At 41.4% G+C, this 19,578-nt stretch overlaps 1 protein-coding gene across 1 annotated transcript in view; it reads left to right on the forward strand.

Annotated features, from left to right (window-relative positions):
• The window catches only part of TAFA4 (TAFA chemokine like family member 4), a gene marked incomplete at its 5' end in the record, with an annotated part of 131,719 nt that overhangs the window by 97,929 nt on the left and 14,212 nt on the right, over positions 1 to 19,578 (forward strand). The gene's annotated exons all lie outside the window — the stretch shown is intronic.

Consider the following 19,578-nt stretch of genomic DNA (forward strand, 5'->3'; position numbering starts at 1 on the left):
GGCCAATTGCTGAGCACCTGAAATGCGGTCACATGACTGGGGGGTGGGGGTGGCTGACCATCAGAACTTCAGAACTGGGTTGTAAGTAGCTTTGGAGGTGTCTAAGCAGCTGGTCATAAGTAGTAGCAACAAAGGAAAAAAGATTTTGCTTGGTTGTCAAGGGTGTGTGCAAAGGAAAAGTAATAAAAAAGACAGGCCGGTGACTGTTCACACAAAACCAAATCCATTTTTTTTATCAAGATTGCAGCTGCCTAGGTTTATTAGTACACACACACACACACACACACACCCTGGCAGGGGCCCCTGTTGATTCAGGCAAAATAGGACTATGATTGAGGAAAAAAATCAGGTACCAGTTTTGGGGCTTTGCAAAGATCACGAATCTGAGCGTGCTATTAATGTTTTATGTTGGAGAAACTTTGCTTATAGGGAGAGAGAGAGAGAGAGATTTTCAGTGTGTTGATTAAAGCAGAAAAAGAAACACAGCCAAAGTGATCATTGGAAGCTAACAGCAATCAGTAGGAAGAAACTCAAATAGTAATTAAATGTAAAACCCATCCTGCCAGAAGCCTTGAATCTGATAAATAAGGAAAGCCCAGTCTTTTCAATTGAGGCATCACTTAAACACTATCTCATTTGTGAAATGGGCCTAATAATAGCTATCCTGTTGCAAGGTTTAATTAATGTTGGTACACTTTGCAGTTCCTCAGCACTGTTCATCTACAAATGCAGATGCTATAGCCATAGAAGTAAAGGCAGCTCATTAGAACAAAAGAATGGCAAGGAGGGGGGAGAAAGCAGGTGAAAATAGGTTGAGTTGGAAACAGCTAAGAGGCTTTATTGACCTGCTTATCCTCATCCTTTATCAAGATGGTGGAATGTACTGCACCACTGTCCCCTGCAGGTCTGAAGACTAAATGTCACAGGACTTTTATACATGTGGGCAGCATGGTTTTCTCAGGACTCAGTGGTGTGATGTAACCCTGCCCATTTTTGTATGTGCATATTGCACACTCATGCAAAAGAGGTGGAGCTTGCAGTATAATGCTATGGTACTGTTGACAAGAACAGCAAGTTCAAGGGGATACTTGTGTTAGGACATTGATTGAAGGACATCACACAAGAGTGGGGGAATTTTAAACATGAAAGATGGGGTCCTTTGTGCTCTCTGAGCTTGGTTGATTAATTGTTCTAACTGTCAGGAAATTTCTCCTTAGTTCTGGGTTGTTTCTCTCCTTGATTAGTTTCCATCTTTTGCTTCTTGTCTCGCCTTCAGGTGCTTTGGAGAATAGCTTGACTCCCTCTTCTTTGTGGCAGTCTCTTTGTGTCATCTGCAAATTTGATGAGTTCCCCATCTATCCCCTCATCCAAATCATTGATGAAGCTGTTGAAGAGCACTGGGCCCAGAACAGTTTTCTTGCAGACATTTCTATCTAGACTATCCAACTAGGTGATGTCATCAGTCCTGCACTGATGATATTACCTAGTTGGGTAATGAAACATTTGCAAGGACCAAGCTCAAAAATCACCAAGGACCCCACAGTTCATCCCTGAACTACAAATATTCTTTTCTATTGGTAACACATGCAAGATTCACTTCAATCTCCAGCATTTCCCCCCTTCATCTGTGGAGAAGAAGCTTGCTAGGTAGAAACCTTTATCTGTGATCTTCAAAATGTTGTTGGATCCGGCAAAGACTGTGGTGGCACAGTGGTTTGAATGTGGTATTGCAGGCTAAATCTTCTGATTGCCAGCAGTTTGATCCTGACTGGATAAAGGTTGACTCAGCCTTCTATCTTTCCAAGGTCTGTAAAATGAAAACCCAGATTGTTGGCGACAATATGCTGACTCTGTAAGTCGGTTAGAGAGGGCTGTAAAGCACTGTGAAGCAGTATATAAGTCTAAGCGCTCTTGCTATTATTTTATAGATATAAAAAAAACACACTTGATCATATTGCAGGGTGTGGTTTGGTTTGGTTTGTCCTTGCTTACTGCTTTGAAAAATGGTGAGTTCATTTTATTGACTTGAACAGAATATTTTTCAATTTGCAGTATTTTTTTTTATTTTTATGAAGAAGAGTAGGTAAAGCTGTTATTTGAGTACTAGGAGAAAGTACGGTCACCCATATTAATTCCTGAATGCAGTTCTCTATTTGAAGTCATCCAATATTTGAATAACTGCTTGGTTTAAGTCTAGTTCAAAGATAAAGAGCATAGAAAGGGAGAACAGTGATCTTTAAACTGTCCTTCATTTATTAAAGGTGGGACAACATCTGACATGTAAAATATTTATTAGGCAGCTTCTCTTTCATTTTGCATTTGGTTTTGGGGTATGTGCAGATACCGTGATCTGGATCTGAATTGTTGGCCAGGAGAAAGGAAACTTCATTCTCCTCACCGTAATAATTATTTAAAAATATTCATAGACATCAATATAAAGATTTATTTAAAAAAACACAATTCAATTGATACCACAAGAGCTTTAAAAGAATTAATGTGTCAGTGTTCCCAAGTTAGGTGGAAATTCATAATCTTGAAAAGTCAAGGGTTGTGAGAGTTGGTTGGGATTTGGATGTGAGGCCTACCAAGAAACTCCAAAGATATGACATGATAGCAGTGTTCCAATATCTCAGGGGCTACCACAAAGAAGAGGGAGTCAAGCTATTCTCCAAAGCACCTGAAAGCAGGACAAGAAGCAACGGATGGAAACTAGTCAAGGAGAGAAGCAACCTAGAACTAAGGAGAAACTTCCTGACAGTTAGAACAACTAACCAGTGGAACAACCTGCCTCCAGAGGTGGTGAATGCTCCAACACTGGAGGTTTTTAAGAAGAGACTGGACAGCCATTTGTCTGAAATGGTATAGGGTTTCCTGCCTGAGCAGGGGGTTGGACTAGATGACCTCCAAGGTACCTTCCAACTTTATATATATTATTATTATATTATTATTATTATATAAGCTAGACTGGAAAGCAAACTAAGAACAATAAAGAGTAATAATCCCAGAAAAAGGTAATGATATAGTACTATACTACACGCATATTTCTTTTTTTTTAAAAAATACAATTTTTATTGAATCCGTTTTAACAAGAAAAAGGCAATACAAATATAAGAAAAGAAGCAAAGGAAATAAAGAATAGTAAATAAGCAAAAATATAGAAAAGAAAGCCAAGAGATGATAAAGAAATAACTTTTTAATTTTTTGACAGCAATTATAAATGTATTTTATATTTTTCCCTCTCTTTCTATGATGATAGCATAATTTCTTTCTCTCATAAGGTATCCTTTCTAATCATCAAACTCATAAATCACAAGTTTATTTTTTCCCCTTTTTCAGGAATAGGTTCATAGTTTCCAGGGACTAATAGTTGACCTTTCTTCAACTCTGCTAGTTGTGTCCTCTTCACCATTTTTTGGCTTTTTCACAGATCCATCAGGCATGCTAAAATTATCCTTTACGTTGCCCGCATTTACAACATAAAATACCTTCATACCTTCTGGCTAATTTTTCTGGAGTCATATATCAATAGTACATCATTTTATAGAAATTCTCTTGAATTGTAATGTAAATTTCAAACCTTTCAACCACGTTTTCCCAATTTTCCAAAAATATGTTATATTAGATAAAACCTTTAGCCCATTTTATCATAAAACTCTTTCACTTGTTTATCCTCCAAATTTCAGTAAGAGTTTATACATTTTGGCAATTTGATGCTATTCATTTGTACATCTTTCAGTTTCAAACTGGGCCTTTCGTTGCTCAATTCCAAATGTCCTGTTATCTACCCTAAATCTTTTCCTTAGCTGCGGATATGAAAAACCATTGAAAACCATATCTGTCTGCAGTCAGTCTTTGAGTTCAATTTATATACTCTATGAAACCAATTTATATACTCCATAAAACCACATCTATATTCCAGAGAAGAAAAGATTCAAGAGTTTGCATCTTAAGGCGGAGTTACTGAACATGGGGACAACTTATACATCCTGTGCCTATGTCTGAAAGCCTTGATCCAGATTGGACCATCCAGGGTTAACACGTCCAAAAGCAAGAGAGCAGGCATACAGGCCCATTGGTCGTATTCAAGCCTATTATGTACGCTGTTTAAATGATAGCATTTATTCCTATTTGTGCCTCTATACCTATACATTAGCCTATGCAATTTTGTGCTATGCAATATCATTGCCTTTTATTCGTTGTATGTAGCCACTCGAGAGTTTTAATGCTGCAGCCAGAGTCACCCACTGGCAGGTCTCTTGTTTCCTAGAGATCTTGTAAGGCTCAGAAAAAAAAAAGGTCATACTCCTGCTTCCCCCGGTTCTATTGATTTGCTCAGCTCTCAAAGCAGCATAGCGAATGAAAAGAATTAAGAAATGGAACAGAAAAGAAAGAGAGGGAGCGGAACAACAGTGATTTTTAACTGCCTTTCACAGCAGTTGGAGGGCTCCAGTGGCGCCATAGCGTATTGTCTTCTCTAAAGGTCAACCTCTTGTCTCTCTTTAAACAAGCAGTAAACACTTGGAATTCAGTGTGATCAAGAGATTTAGGCTTCTTACCCTCCTCCGAGCAATAAACACTCTTGGCGTGGTCATATCCTAAAGGAGATTGACAGCCTCTTTCCAGAAGATGGATAGTTTTTGCGTTCTTGCCATTAAGTAAAATACTCCAAGCAAGACACTTACCAAACTTTAGATTGCAGTTCCAATGTTTGCCAGCTGGCTAGGAGTGATGGGGGGTTGTAGTCCACACACTTGGAGAGCCCTACATTGTGAAGATCTAACTGCAATGTGATCGAACCACCAAGTATTCTGCACACCACATGATACTGAAAGGGTTTATATGAAATGTTGCGGACAATAGGGTTTTCCCCTATCAGACAGAACAGTACATAGAATAATAGGATTGGAAGGGATCTTGGAGGTCTTCTAGTCTAATCCTCTGCTTGAGAGCTATGTAAACCCAAAGGATTTAATTCCATCATTGGAAGTATGGATTCAGTTGCTCCCTAAAGTCTCCCTCAAAAAAATATGCCCGTTCCTTTTGTTTTTAAAGAAAACATTTTTTAGGAGAACTACTCTGAAATGTTTCATTTGCAGTAAGGGTGAAAATAGTCCTTGATCCCATTGCGGTGTCTTCAGCAAATGTAGTGTTGATGGTATTGGTATTGGTGTTATTCTGTAGCCTATATGAAGCTGTGAAGTTAAAAAGAAACATGCACAGACATTTGATTCTGTGAGGAAGTTTATCTCTGGAAGAAGAACCCGGTTGTTTGAGAAGCTCCAAGTTTATCTTCTCCAGTGATGGCCATTGCTAATCTTAATCAAGCCTAGAATTCCATTATGAGGGGAGCTGGAATGAGGGAAATGGGCTTATTTATACTGACACTAGATCAGGGGTGTCAAACTCAATTTCATTGAGGGCCACATCAGCATTGTGGTTGCCCTCAAGGGGCCGGGTGGGTATGGCCAGGGTGGGCGTGGCCTACTGGGTGGGCGTGGCTAGAGTGTGTATGGCCTATTGGGTGGGCATGGCCAGCTCTACATCGTTCGCATCAAGGGTGCCTATGGGGGCCTGGGCAGGAGTGGGACAGATCTGAGGGTCTCTGGCAGAAGGAGGGTCTCTGGGCCAGGGCCAAGGCAGTGGGGGCCGTTCCCTCACTGTTTCCAGGATGGCTTCGCGGGCCACATGAAACCACTTCGCGGGCCGTATCCGTCCCCCGGGCCTTGTGTTTGACATGTCTGCACTAGATCAACCGCAATGAAGTTAAACGCCTTCTAAAAATTGTTCCAGTGGCTTTGGGAAAACAGTGATGCTCCCCTGGGTCGGGAGGCCTCCCTGGGAAGAAAGATGAAAAGGTGAATAGATATCAATAAAGGAGAAGGTTTCTAGTTCAGGGTTGAAATGAGGGGTCCTTGGTGTTCTCTGCGCTTGTTTGTTTTCTTGCAGACGTTTCATTACCCAGACTAGGTAACATCTTGCTAGACTAGCACTGATGATGTTACCTAGTTTGGGTAATGAAACATCTGCAAGAAAACAAGCAAGCGCAGAGTGTACCAAGGACCCCTCAGGTGAATTGATGTGGTGCATCATATGCATGAAATGTGGCCCGGCTGGGGGCAGGGGGCAGTAACCTGGAACCACAAGTAGCCTTTGGGACCAAATCTGTTACCTATGTGTAATGTAAGCCTGCAATAGGAATCCGGAGAGGATAGCAGGTATTCATCCAATAGTCTAATCTGTATCTTGGAGCCTTGCTGAAATTCTGAAGATTTGCTCCCAGGATTTAGAGGGATAATTTTACAATATTAAGATACTGTTACCAGGTTTAATGACTTGGAAGCATTAAATTAAATTGGGCTTCTAGTTAAGGGAAGAGAGAGTTACCTATGTTGGAGTCTTTCCACCCATCTATTTTTTTTAAAAACTTGCCCCAAGCATGTCATTTATTTTTTATTTATTTGTTCTCAATCGCTCTGGGTGGCTTACATTTCATTTACAGAGAAAGTACAGCTTTCTCCTGGAATAGCTCTTTAAACCAGAAAAAAATGTATCTGTGTACACACACACACACAAACACACACACACACACACACACAGAGAGAGAGAGAGAGAGAGAGAGAGAGAGAGAGAGAGAGAGAGAGAGAGAGAGAGAGAGAGAGAGGGTTAGGGGTTGAGACAGGCAGGCTTTGGAGAAATTATTGGTATTTGATATTAAGTAAACTTCAGACATAAAGTTATTTCTAGCTGCTGCCTGCACTGAAATGCACTGGGGAAATGAAATAATTGCATCAGCACCCAAGCTAGCAAGTCTACCATTATCAATCTGCTGTCAGTTAAGCTAATTTAGATGTCGAAGCAAAAAAAAAAAGTGGCCTATGAATTAATAATCTCATGTTTCATCTTTACGTATAAGAAGAGGGATTTTATAACTTTCTGTAGAATGTGGAATTGTAACCGGGAATGAAGATTCAGATATCGCAATCACAAGAAAACAATAATAGCTAACCAAGTTAATGTTTGTTTTCATATTTCAGTTTCTAATTGAGTTTCTTTTATGAACCAATATCTTGTCTAGTAACTTTATTTGAACTGATGAATAGCTTCCCTTCAATCAGATTATAAGAATTATAAAGATGTCACCCAGCTACCCTGCCAGCTCATTTCCCCTAAAAGAAAAACCCTTCAATATGAATAACCACAATGAAAAAAATGAAAAAGTAGACTGGTTATTAGAAGGAAGTGTCTGCTTTCCAGACTGCCCTGGAGCTGGTTAACTCCTGTCGAAATTAAAGGAATATAGATTGCAGCTGAGTACAGTGAGACTTGGTTGTACCTATACCTGGTTATGACTATGAAACTTAATCAGTCTAAATGGGTGTAAGTTGTGTAAAGGAAGGTACAGCTGACTTTGAAGGAAAGAATGAGCCACAAAAAGTAGATTTGTAAAGAAGATTAATCAGACTTGAGTAGGAGGAGGACACAAGAAGGAAACTCAAAATAATTTTGTTGATGAAATTTGGGCAAATTCGGAGACTACAACTGGTGCAGAATGCGGCCGCGCGAGTTGTGATGGGGGTTTCCCGATACTCCCATGTAACACCTCTACTCCGTGAGCTGCATTGGCTCCCGGTTGCCCTCCGGGTGAGATTCAAGGTGCTGGTGATGACCTATAAAGCCCTAAATGGCTTGGGTCCGGGATATTTGAGGGAACACCTGCTGCCGGCATCAAGCTCCCTTCGTCCAGTGCGCTCCCACAGGGAGGGTCTCCTCAGGGTACCACCGGTCAAGGATTGCTGGCGGACAATACCCAGGGGGAAGGCCTTCTCTGTGGGTGCACCTGCCCTTTGGAACCAGCTGCCCGTGGAGCTCAGGACTGCCCCTGACCTCCGTTCATTCCGCCGGGACCTGAAGACTTGGCTCTTTGAGCTCTCTGACCCAGGCTGAGAATTTTAACTGGGGTTTTATTTTCAGGGATAATTTAATCTTTTAATTCTCTTTTAACTTTGTATTTTATATTGATATGATTTTAAAATGCCCTGTAAACCGCCCTGAGTCCTTCGGGAAAGGGCGGTATATAAATCTAATAAAATCTAAAAATCTAAAATCTAAATCTAAAATTTGTTATTCTAACTTCATAAAGGGCATTCCTCAGTTCTCTGCTGTAGCTATTTCTTGGCCTACTTTAAAGGGCTGACAAGTTGGCATCCTGGCCAAATACATACAGATAGTCCTCAACTTACGATGACAGTTGAGCCCAGAATTTATGTTGCTAAGTGAGACACTTGTAGTGAGTTTTGTCCCACTTTACGACTTTTCTTGCCACATTTGTTAAATGAAGCATTGCAGTTGTTAACTTAGTAACACTGTTGTTAAGTGAATCTGGCTTCCCCATTGACTTTGCTTGTCAGAAGGATGCAAAAGAGGATCACATGGCCCTGGGACACTGCAACCGTCGTAAGTATGAACCCAGTTGTCAAGCATCCAAATGTAAATCACTTGACCATGGGGATGCTGCAATGGATGTAAGTGGGAAAAATGGTCATAAGTTACTTTTTTAATTACCGTTGTAGGTTTGAACAGTCACTAAACAAATTGACGTAAATCGAGAACTACCTGCACACAAGTTGGTTCCCATAAACAAGACGCTGAGCTGCCTTGATGGAAAGCCATACCCCCCAAATGCTGCACTGTATAGTCATTGTTTATTTTATTCATTTGATACTGAATACATCATGTATGTCAGATAGGCTTTAAGGGCTGTAGTGGGAATTCACCAACAACATTTTAGGCACAGGGGATCATGTTGAAAGAGAACTTCACTGCCAGGACAACAAGGGAGATCGTCCTTCTTTTTTGCCCTAAAGGTAGTCCTTAACTTTAAGACTATAACTGAGCTTGGAATTACAATTGTAAGATATTGTGATTGTTAAGCAGGTCATCATGTGACTACACCTGATTTTATGGCCCTCCTTAAGTGAATGTAGTAGTGATTAAATGAATCTATTTCATCCAATGGGTGTTCACCCCCCCCTCTGGAAACTGGAAGTACACACCAGAAACAGGCAAAAAAGGCAAAAATCATGTTCACGTGACCATGGAATGTGCAGTTGACAAGAGAGGTGAGCTGGTTGTCAAGTGCCCAAAATGTGATTTTGTGTGTGTGTGTGTGTGTGTGTGTGTGTGTGTGTGTGTGTGTGAGAGAGAGAGAGAGAGAGAGAGAGAGAGAAAGAGAGAGAGAGAGAGAGAGAGAGAGAGAGAGAGAGAGAGAGAGAGAGAGAGAGAGGTGGGGAATCATTGAAACTTTGAAATCAGATTTTAAGTACCTTTGGGGCTTTCCTTGAAACTGCAGTTGCTAAGTAGTGACCAGTCATAAGTCAAAAACTACCTATAGTGTGCTGGAATTGCAATTGTACAGCAAACCTGATCACCATGCTAACACAGATATACATTCCTTCAAGAAGGAATATAATAGAAAACTGGGTGGGGTAGATGGCTAGGAAAGAGGAAATACTTTAGATGCTGCTAGATCTATGAGGTTGATCTACCAACATTCCCTTTAAGACCTCTGGACTCACTTGTTATTTTTGGTTCCTTTCAGCTTCAGGGCTTCAGCCCATTTTTGCCGCATGGCTCAGCCTTAATGGTGCCCCTAAACCTTTCCCCGTTAGTGATGAAAACAGATTGGTGCTTTGTTGCGCATACTGCCAGACAAAGGTAAAGATGTGAACTAGTTTCCTCTGAGTCAAGATTGGATCCCAGTGATTGCACAGATATGGCAATACTATGGAAGTAGTTGGCCACCACCTTAATAGAATAACAGAGTTGGAAAGGACCTTGGAGTTCTTACACTCCAACCCTTTGCTCACAAAGGAAGCCCTGTAGCATTTCAGACAAATGGTTGTCCAATCTCTTCCTAAAAACTTCCAGTTTTGGAGCACCCTCAATTTCTGGAGGCAAGTTGTTCCACTCATTAATTGTTCTAACTTTCAGGAAATTCTAGGTTGCCCCTCTCCTTGATTAGTTTCCATCCATTGCTTCTTGTCCTGCCTTCAGATGCTTTGGAGAATAGGTTGACACCCTCTTCTTTGTTGCAACCCCTGAGATATTGGAACACTGCTATCGTATCACCTCTAGTCCTTGCTTTCATTTTCATCTTCTCCCGAGAAGTTTCCAGCTTCCATTCTTGTTCATCTCTGTGGTGATTCTCAGTCATGCAGGTCATGATTGTCCCAAAGCTGCTTTTTTTTTTCTCCACGAGGCAACTCGACTTTCTTGTTTTTCTTTGAAGACGTTTCACTTTGAAGATGTTTTGCTTCTTGGATGAGAAGCGAAACATCTTCGAAGAAAAACAAGAAAGTCCAGTTGCCTCATAGGAAAAAAAGCCTTTGGGACATTCTGGTCCATGTCCCAATATTCCTAATATGTCCCCATATTTTCCATCCAACTCCTAAACAGATCTAATCCTTCCTAGCCCAACCAAGGTCAACTAATTGTTGTCTCCTACTAAGGCATGAGACAAAAATAATCAGCAATGCGGTGCAGCTAAGCAGTGGAGATAAGCAATCTTGCAGCGGTGATAAATTCTGAATTAGATATTTGCTTGACATGTAACTATTGTGACTCAGATTGCAGATATGAGGGAAGAGAGAACACTTGGAGTCTAATTGCCATCTTTCCTATTGTAAGTAGAAAAGGAAGGGGGGAAATCTATATTGGCATTGGTAGGATCATTGGGATCTAGCTTTGTGGGTGGGGAATGTTTTGCTTAATTATACATGGGAAAGAACAGTCATTCAATTCTTGTATTGACTATACAAGACCTTACTTACAGCTACAGATATACAGTATATTGACTTAAGGAAAAACTTGCATTTTTGTACTATACAAAGATTCTGAGACGGAGTGAAGACTGGATGATTGCATAGCATTTGTTACTTTGCTGAGAAAAAGGAAGCAGGAGCCAGCACTGCTCATCCAGTGGAAACTAACAAAAGTCTTTCTGTCTTACCGTACTTTTGGATTTTGTTTTGGTTAGTGAGGAGCAGCTGTACAGCTAGCATTTTCTGTACAGGGTGAGGTTCAGGAAGAAGGGTGAAGTGAGAGGTGTTTCCATTGAGAAAATGCAACAAATGAATGAATAAAGCAAGGATTACAGCAGTTTCAGCAGTTCAGTTTCAGCTATATTGCACTACATTGCAACTTAAGGTAAAGGTAAAGGTTTCCCCGCACATGCGTGCTAGTCGTTTCCAACTCTAGGGGCCGGTGCTCATCTCCGTTTCAAAGCCGAAGAGCCAGCGCTTGTCCGAGGACTTCTCCGTGGTCATGTGGCCAGCATGACTAGACGCCAAAGGCGCATGGAACGCTGTTACCTTCCCACCGCAGTGGTCCCTATTTTTCTACTTGCATTTTTATGTGCTTTCGAACTGCTAGGTTGGCAGAAGCTGGGACGAATAACAGGCGCTCACTCTGTTTGTTTGTTTGTTTGTTTGTTTATTTATTTATTTATTTATTTATTTATTTATTTATTTATTTTTTATTTTTTTTGTGACTTATATTCCGCCCTATCTCCCAAAGGACTCAGGGCGGCTAACAACAATAAAAATACAATAATACAAAAGTTAAAAAAAAGAATTAAACTAGCAGCCCCAATAATAAGTTAAAAACATTTTAAAAATCCCTGTCAGGTCAGCCTGATGGAAAAGAAATGTTTTAAGGCTGCGGCGAAAGGACTGGAGATCCAGGGCCATCTGGAGCTCAAGGGGAATGTGGTTCCACGGGGCTGGCGCTCCCACAGAGAAGGCCTTCCCCCTGGGGGTCGCCAGCCGACATTGTCTAGCCGACGGCACCCTGAGGAGGCCCTCCCTGTGTGAGCGCACTGGGCGATGGGAAGTCGTTCCCGGCAGTAGATGGTCCTGCAAATATCCTGGGCCTAGGCCATGTAGGACTAGCACGCATGTGCGGGGGAACCTTTACCTTTACCTTTACCAACACCTTAAATCTCACTCGGAGGGCAACCAGTAACCAATGCAGCTCACGCAGGAGGGGTGTAATATGGGAGTATCGGGATGCTCCCATCACTACCCGCGCGGCCGCATTCTGCACCAGCTGGAGCCTCCGGGTGGTCTTCAAGGGCAGCCCCATGTAGAGAGCATTGCAGTAATCTATACGGGAGGTAACGAGTGCATGAGTGACCGTACGTAGGGCATCTCGGTCCAGATAGGGGCGCAACTGGCGCACCAGGCGAACCTGGGCAAATGCCCCCCTGGCCACAACTCCTATATGATCTTCAAAACTGAGTCGTGTATCCAGGAGGATGCCTAAGTTGTGCGCCCTATCAACGGGAGGTAACACCTCTCCTCCCACAACCAAAGATGGAACCTCTTGGACTAAATGAGATGCCGGGACGTAAAGCCACTCAGTCTTGGCCGGGTTGAGCTGGAGCCTGTTCTTCCCCATCCAGCTCCGTACCGCTTCCAGGCAATGGGACATCATGTCGCTTCCAGGCAATGGGACATCATGTCGAGGGCATCGCTGGGTTGGTTCGGGGTGGAGATGAAAAGCTGGGTATCATCAGCATATTGATGATACCTCACCCCAAAACCATGGATGATCTCACCCAGTGGCTTCATGTTACTGTTATGCAGCAGTCGGGATTTGACCCGCCAAACTGCCGACCTTCTGATCGACAAGCTCAGCGTCCTAACCCACTGAGCCACCGCGTCCCTAGGCAACTTACTGAGACATAAATTTGCTGCGCTCTTCAATATTGTTGCTCCCTGGTTATATCACCTATTAACAAAGCGCCTGCCCTTTGGAACCAGCTGCCAGTGGAGCTGAGGACTGCCCCCGACCTCCGTTCATTCCGCCGGGACCTGAAGACCTGGCTCTTCGAGCTCTCTGGCCCAGGCTGAGAATTCTAATTTTAGCTTTAATCTTAATTTTAACTGGGGTTTCACTTATGCAGGGAAGAATATAATTTTTTTTAATCTGTTTTTAACTTTTGTATCTTTGTTTTTTAATCACCCTGTAAACCGCCCTGAGTCCTTCGGGAAAGGGCAGTATATAAATGTAATAAAATAATAAATAAATAAATAAATAAATAAATAAATAAATAAATAAATAAATAATAAATAAACAAACAAACAAACAAACAAATAAATAAATAAACATATTGTAGCCTTGGTAACACAGTGGTTAGAATGCAGTAATGCAGCCTAACTCTGCATTCCCACTACCAGAGTTCAATCCTGACTGGCTCAAGGTTGACTCAGCTTTCCATCATTCCGAAGTCCGTAAAATGAGGAACCAGATTGTTGGGGGCAATACACTGACTCTGTAAACCACTTAGAGAGGGCTATAAAGCAGTATATAAGTCTTGGTGTTATCGCTATTAATGGAGGCCACCTGTTAAATAAGCAAGAGGAGGCTTACACTTATCCTATACCAGGGGTAGGCAACCTTGGCTCTTTTATGACTTGTGGACTTCAACTCCCAGAATTCCTGAGCCAGCATGGCTCAGCTTGGAAACCTCTCTCTTTCACCTCAGCATAGCTGACTCAGGAATTCTGGGAGTTGAAGTCCACAAGTCATAAAAGAGCCAAGGTTGCCTACCCCTGTCCTATACATATGCAGGCATAGAACTAAGGGAATCTGAAAAAGCTTATTCTGTGAAAATGAGTAAACCTGGTAGAGTTTGTGAGATTGTGAGAGAGCTCATAGGGCAAGTTTAGTTCTGCTTCTATAGAGATGCCAAGGCTTAGGACAGAAATGAAGTGTTGAGGCACAAGGCACATATCTTGAAACTAGGCAGCTGATAGTCCCCCCAAAAGAACATTTCCTTGGTCACTGAGTCTAAGACAAATTTTGGAAGTGTGTTGTACTATGCTTAGAATCATAATGGTAACTTGTAATTGCTTCTTACCTTGGAATTACAGTAACCACAGTAACAAATTACAGTAATTGCAATAATGACTGCCGGTATTATCCAAATTCCAGGGAAGGAAAAAAAATCCAAATGTGATTGTGAAGATCTCCAAAAGGACCTCTTTAAACCGTGTGAGTGGCCAACCAAAACAAAAACCCACTCCAGTGTTTAGAAAGCAATGTAATTGCATGAAAATTCTCTAATTTTCCATAGACTCTGAGGAAATCTGGGAAATCAGAAGCTCATCAGGAAAAAGATCTTAAAGGCACAGTCCTCAGCTGGAGATGTTACCTTGATGTGAGGCACCTGTGAAAAAGGCAATGATCCACGTTAGGAATCATTAGGAATGGAATCAAAAACAAAAGTGCCAATATGGCAATGCATTTTTACAACTCAGTGATACATTTGTATCTGGAGTGTTATGAACAGCTCTGATGTTTGCATTGTGAAAAGAAATAGAGCAGAAAAAAAAGTAGAGAAGAGGACAATCAAAACAATCAAGGGACTGGAGTGCTTTCCCTATGGAAGCAGTCAGTCTCAGAAATAAGAACAATGTCCTAGCTGTTAACATTGAGAAAGCTCTTAATGACCTGGCTGTTCAATGAGATTTGGGGATTGAGGAAACAACAAGCAATGTTTCTAGGATAAGTGCAGGTGCTGTTTATTGTGCTTGGCCACTGTGAGAAACAAAATACTAAACTCAGATGTACAGTACCCTGGCCTGATCCAGCAGGATCGTTTCTGCGTTCAGAGGAAGTACTTGTTCCTGACTTGTGTCTTCTTTGATCAAGCAAATCTGGGGTTAAAATTGCAAGAAAGCACTTCAACTAGAGTGATGTTTCTCACATTTTGCAACTTGGAGATGTGTGCCGTTCAGTTCCCAGAATTCCCTAGCCGATATGCGTGCCAAGGTTAAGAAACACTGAACTGAAGGTGCAGAAATTTTGTCCGCTCTGTTATAATTCCTGAACACATTTGCCATGAATTGCCCAGTTAGCTGGACAAATCTATTAGTTTAATAGCCACAATATTAAAAGGATTTTCCTATAATGCAGGCGACAAGGATTCAGCTCACATCAATAACTAAGGTGTGGATGAAGAAACCATGTGATTTTCTGTCATCAGGATAGCAAAGGTGAACTATCCAGAGTGAGAAATGGTCTCCAGGGTGCTTGTGGCAATTTAGGAAAAGCAGATATGTGCAGTCTCCTCCTCACTCATTTTGATGGCTTTTACAACGGTGTAAACACTTTGAAAATTTAGTAACTTCTAATGAACATCTCTCTCTCTCTCTCTCTCTCTCTCTCTCTCTCTCTCTCTCTCTCTCTCTCTCTCTCTCTCTCTCTCTCTCTCTCTCTCTCTCTCTCTCTCTCTCTCTCTCTCTCTCTCTCTCTCTCTCTCTCTCTCTCCCTCCCTCCCTCCCTCCCTCTCTCTCCCTCCCTCCCTCTCCCTCCCTCCCTCCTCAAAATTATGCAAAAAGTCACACTACTAACATTTTAAACATTCTAAACATTCTGGATTCCCAGTCTTGAAAATCATTTTGTTTCAATAGGCAGTTTGTCTCTAGGCTGACTGGGCATTCATCCATATTATGATGGTTACTGTGGCTGTTTTTAACGGGTTTGAAATATTCTGTTTCTGGTTGTTCCTTGAATGCTGTCCTGAGTCTTGCTGCGTGAGATCCATGCACAGCTGCCAATCTTCAATTGATTATTTTGAAATTGCACTCTTGGCAAACATTTCCTTATTTTTAGCTTGTTGCATTAGGATATTGCATTGAAAGCCATTCCTGCCTCCTGAGGTTGTGTCCTAATCATTCATGTGCGCAACGGCAGGTGGGAATAACCTGGGAGACAGGAGGAAGAGCCACAGAGTAAGCAACAGTCAAATAAGAGGCCTCTGAGCCCGCAGAAGGAATGTGGGCATGGCAAACTTCTCAGGAAGGACCTACCCTAGTTTCTTGGATTGTAAAGGTGAGGGGGAGAGTTGAACTTTCAGATTTACAAGATTCTACTAATGTAATCTGAAATGTTAATGTAACGTGAAAAGAAGGACTAGGGGCAAATGATTAGATTTTTTTTTAGATTAGATTAGATAACCTTTATTCTCTCCCCCCCCCCCTGTGGGCACAATGGCACACATTAAACATGAAATTTAGTTGTTTCCTCTCAAAGTGTACCCATACATAACACACATTTAAAACACGATAGCAGTGTTCCAGTATTCAAGGAGCTGCCACAAGGAGGGAATCAACCTACTTTCCAAAGTACCAGAAGGCAAGACAAGAAACAATGGTTGGAAACTAACCAAGGAGATCTAAGGAGAGGTTTCTTGACACTGAGAATAAACCAGTGGAATGGCTTGCCTTCAGAAGTTGTAGGTGGTCCATTACTGGAGGCTTTTAAAGAGACTCAGCAGCCATTTGTATGAAAATGGTATAGAGTCTCCTGCTTGAGCAGGGGGTTGGAGTAGAAGACCTCCAGGGTCCCTTCTAACTCTGTTATTCTGTTAATCTTACAATAAAGTTAGAGCTAGTACCTAGGTGTACTTCTGGTCTGGACTATCACACAAGGCTGACTTTGTTTCCTTGTTTAATTGATTTTTGTCCTGCCTTTATTACTTTATGGCAAGCATACATAATACTCTTTCCTCCTCCTATTTTCCCCATAACAACAACCCTTTGAAGTGGTTTGGGCTGAGAAAGAGTGACTGGCCCAAAATCACCCAGCCAGCCTCTATGCCTAAAGCAGAACTAGAACTTATAGTATCCAGGTTTCTAGACCAGCATCTTAACCACTACAACAGGTCAGCTGCAATAAAAATTTACTTGAGTAACATGATTAGTAGGTCCTTTCCTTGTACTACTTTCTGAAGAACCACCCAAGAATAGCTTTTTTGGGTTATGGGTTAATAATGAAGCATAGATTTCAATATAGCTATTTTAGATCAAAAGTAGGATCAACATTCATAAGTCACATTTCATATACAGTAAATTTGTTAATGTTCAGAGCTTGGACTGAAGATAATTTGCTTCAAATTATCATAGGACCACTGGATATCCTTGAGCCACACTCTCTCCCTTTTTCTCTCTCAACCTACACACCACAAGCTTGTAATAAATACAATATTTGAAAAACATCACTGTAAGCTACCTTGAATTCTCTTTAAGTAGGAACAATAATAGTAGTTATAATAGCCTGCAGAGATTTTCTGTATGGCCAGTATTCATGTCCAAGACCAATTTAAATCTTTCCTCCCTGTGCATGAATGTAATTGTACATAGTGGAGGGAGTAAGGGGTACAAAAGCTTATCTCCATTCATTTACAACTTTGATGGTGGTATTTTTTTTTACTTTATCCTTTTCTCCTTTTTCTCCCTGGATAGTAGAGTAAACTGGATAGTAAACTGGAAATCGAGTTTGGTCTAATTAAGGTACCAGGCTAGAAAGCGGGAGACTGGGAGTTCTAGTCCCATCTTAACCATGGAAGGCAGCTGGGTGTCTTTAGGCCAGTCACTCTCTCTCAGACCAACTCGCTTCAACAGGGTTGTACTGTTGAAGAAGAGAGTGCGTTGGATATGTTTTTTTTTAATCCCATTTATATCCCGCCCTTCTCCGAAGACTCAGGGCGGCTTACAATCTAAGCACAAATCAATGTGCTTAGCAATAGCCTTCATTCTATGTATATGCCTGCTTATTAGGGCTTTCGCCCCCCCCAAGCGGCATTATTACAAAGTCAGCTTATTGCCCCCAACAATCTAGGTCCTCATTTTACCTTCCTTGGAAGGATGGAAGGCTAAGTCAACCTTGAGCCTGGTGGGATGCGAACCTGCACTAATTGCAGGCAGCTGGTGTTACTTAAGGAGGCATTAGCCCACTGCTCCACCAAGGCTCTTTTTCACCATCTTGAAAGGTTCTGGGTAGGAAATGAGCAGCAGATGTTCATCCAACATCTCAGGAGATCTTTCTTTAGGTTGATATGAAAGAGTAAACACTTTTCTAATAAAATTGCTCATATGGACTCCACCTTGTTCAGATCTGGGGCAAAGGCAATAATGGGGGCAAAGTCTGATGAGGTGATGAGGGATTCTTTTGAACTTGAGGCATCCCTCCTCAGTAGGATCAAGAGCAGAAGAATCAGTCTTTTTCAATAGCTATCCCATCTATATGGAATGTACCCACCTCCAAATTCCAGAGCAGTCCAATGATCCTGTTTTTTTTAAAAAACAAACAAACACAAACCAATGTCTCGAATGTTTTAAGTCTGATTATCTGAATTTTGGCCACTTAGAATCTCCAGAGCAGAGCAGAATGCAAATGTCAGTAAATAATTAAATGCATACATTTGAGTTACTTTCAAACCATAGTTTGGAAAATTGGAAAAATGAGATGTCTGAATTCTTTTTGAAGATCCTTTTGATGTGAGGAGGATACTGTTGTTTACAGAGTGCCTCCTAAAGGAAGTCCTTAGTGATATATACATATGAGAATAATTGGGCCTAAAAAATCGTTCATGAAATTGTGGTGACTCAAACAGTATTCAACCACCTCTATGCCCTTCCCTAAAGCACTTATTCCTGACCATTGTTTCACAAACTGCCATAAGAAAAAAATGTAGAATTTCAGAAGCAATTTCCAGCATAGTGAAAACCAGGATGGGGCCACTCAACAGGAGAAAAAAATAAAATAAAATGCCAATTTCTCTAGGTGCGTAGAAACATTGTTTCTGTTTTGCTGTTTTTAACTGACATTGATTTTTTTCGTATGTGATTTTAAAATGTTCTTTTCCTAGCGTTTATTGTTTTTTTTTAACTTTCTGTCAAGAGAACCTTAATTACTAAGTGGATTAGAAGGAAGGGAGGATATTCTCATTGGAATCTGTTGCATGAACTGCAATTTAGTATCCTTGGTTACACTGATTCCATGGTATAGCAAAGAGTCTTTCCTTTTCAGATGTGTTGTCCCAAAGGTGCTTTCCTGCAAACAGCAACTGGACTTGATTTCCTGATTTTTCTTGAAAACCTTTCGCTTCTCATCCAAGAAGCTTCTTCAGTTCTAACTAACTGGTGGAGAATGGAAAAGATTCCATTCAACTGCCGATGGTCATTGAAACCACCTGGGGATGAATCTGTGCCCTCAAGAGTCACCTGAATCAGAGTGCAAAAAAGTGGAAGTGCCTTGGGACTGCTGAAAGGACTGCGCTGTAAGAGATAGGTGGTGTCACGCTCCTCCCTCTCTGTTGAGAGAGGACTGTTCAATTTCAACATAGATCGCTTCTTTGACTCCTCTTTCAAACTTCTTCGGGTCCTTTCTGTGTAGAATGTGAAACTTGTTCTCTTCAAAGGCTCCTTTCCTTTTCCCACAAGTTAATTAGAACTGAGGAAGTTCCTTGGATGAGAAGCAAAATGTCTTCAAGCGAAATCAAGAAAGTCCAGGTGGAGAAAAACATTTTTGGGACAACATGACCTGCAGGACTGAGAATCTCCATAGACTTTCTCAGATGTATTGGCAATGAAACTCCCAGAATTCCCATCTGACGTGACTTTTGGCTTGCCTCTTCAACACATTTGAAGATGCCAAGTGTGGGAAGATTCAGTAGCTATTTGCTTCCGGGCAGCATTTTCTGGGTCCCATTTTTTCCATGTTATTCTGAAA

This window comes from Vipera berus (genome assembly GCF_964194415.1).
Source record: "Vipera berus genome assembly, chromosome: 2".
NCBI classification, from domain to species: Eukaryota; Metazoa; Chordata; class Lepidosauria; order Squamata; family Viperidae; genus Vipera; species Vipera berus.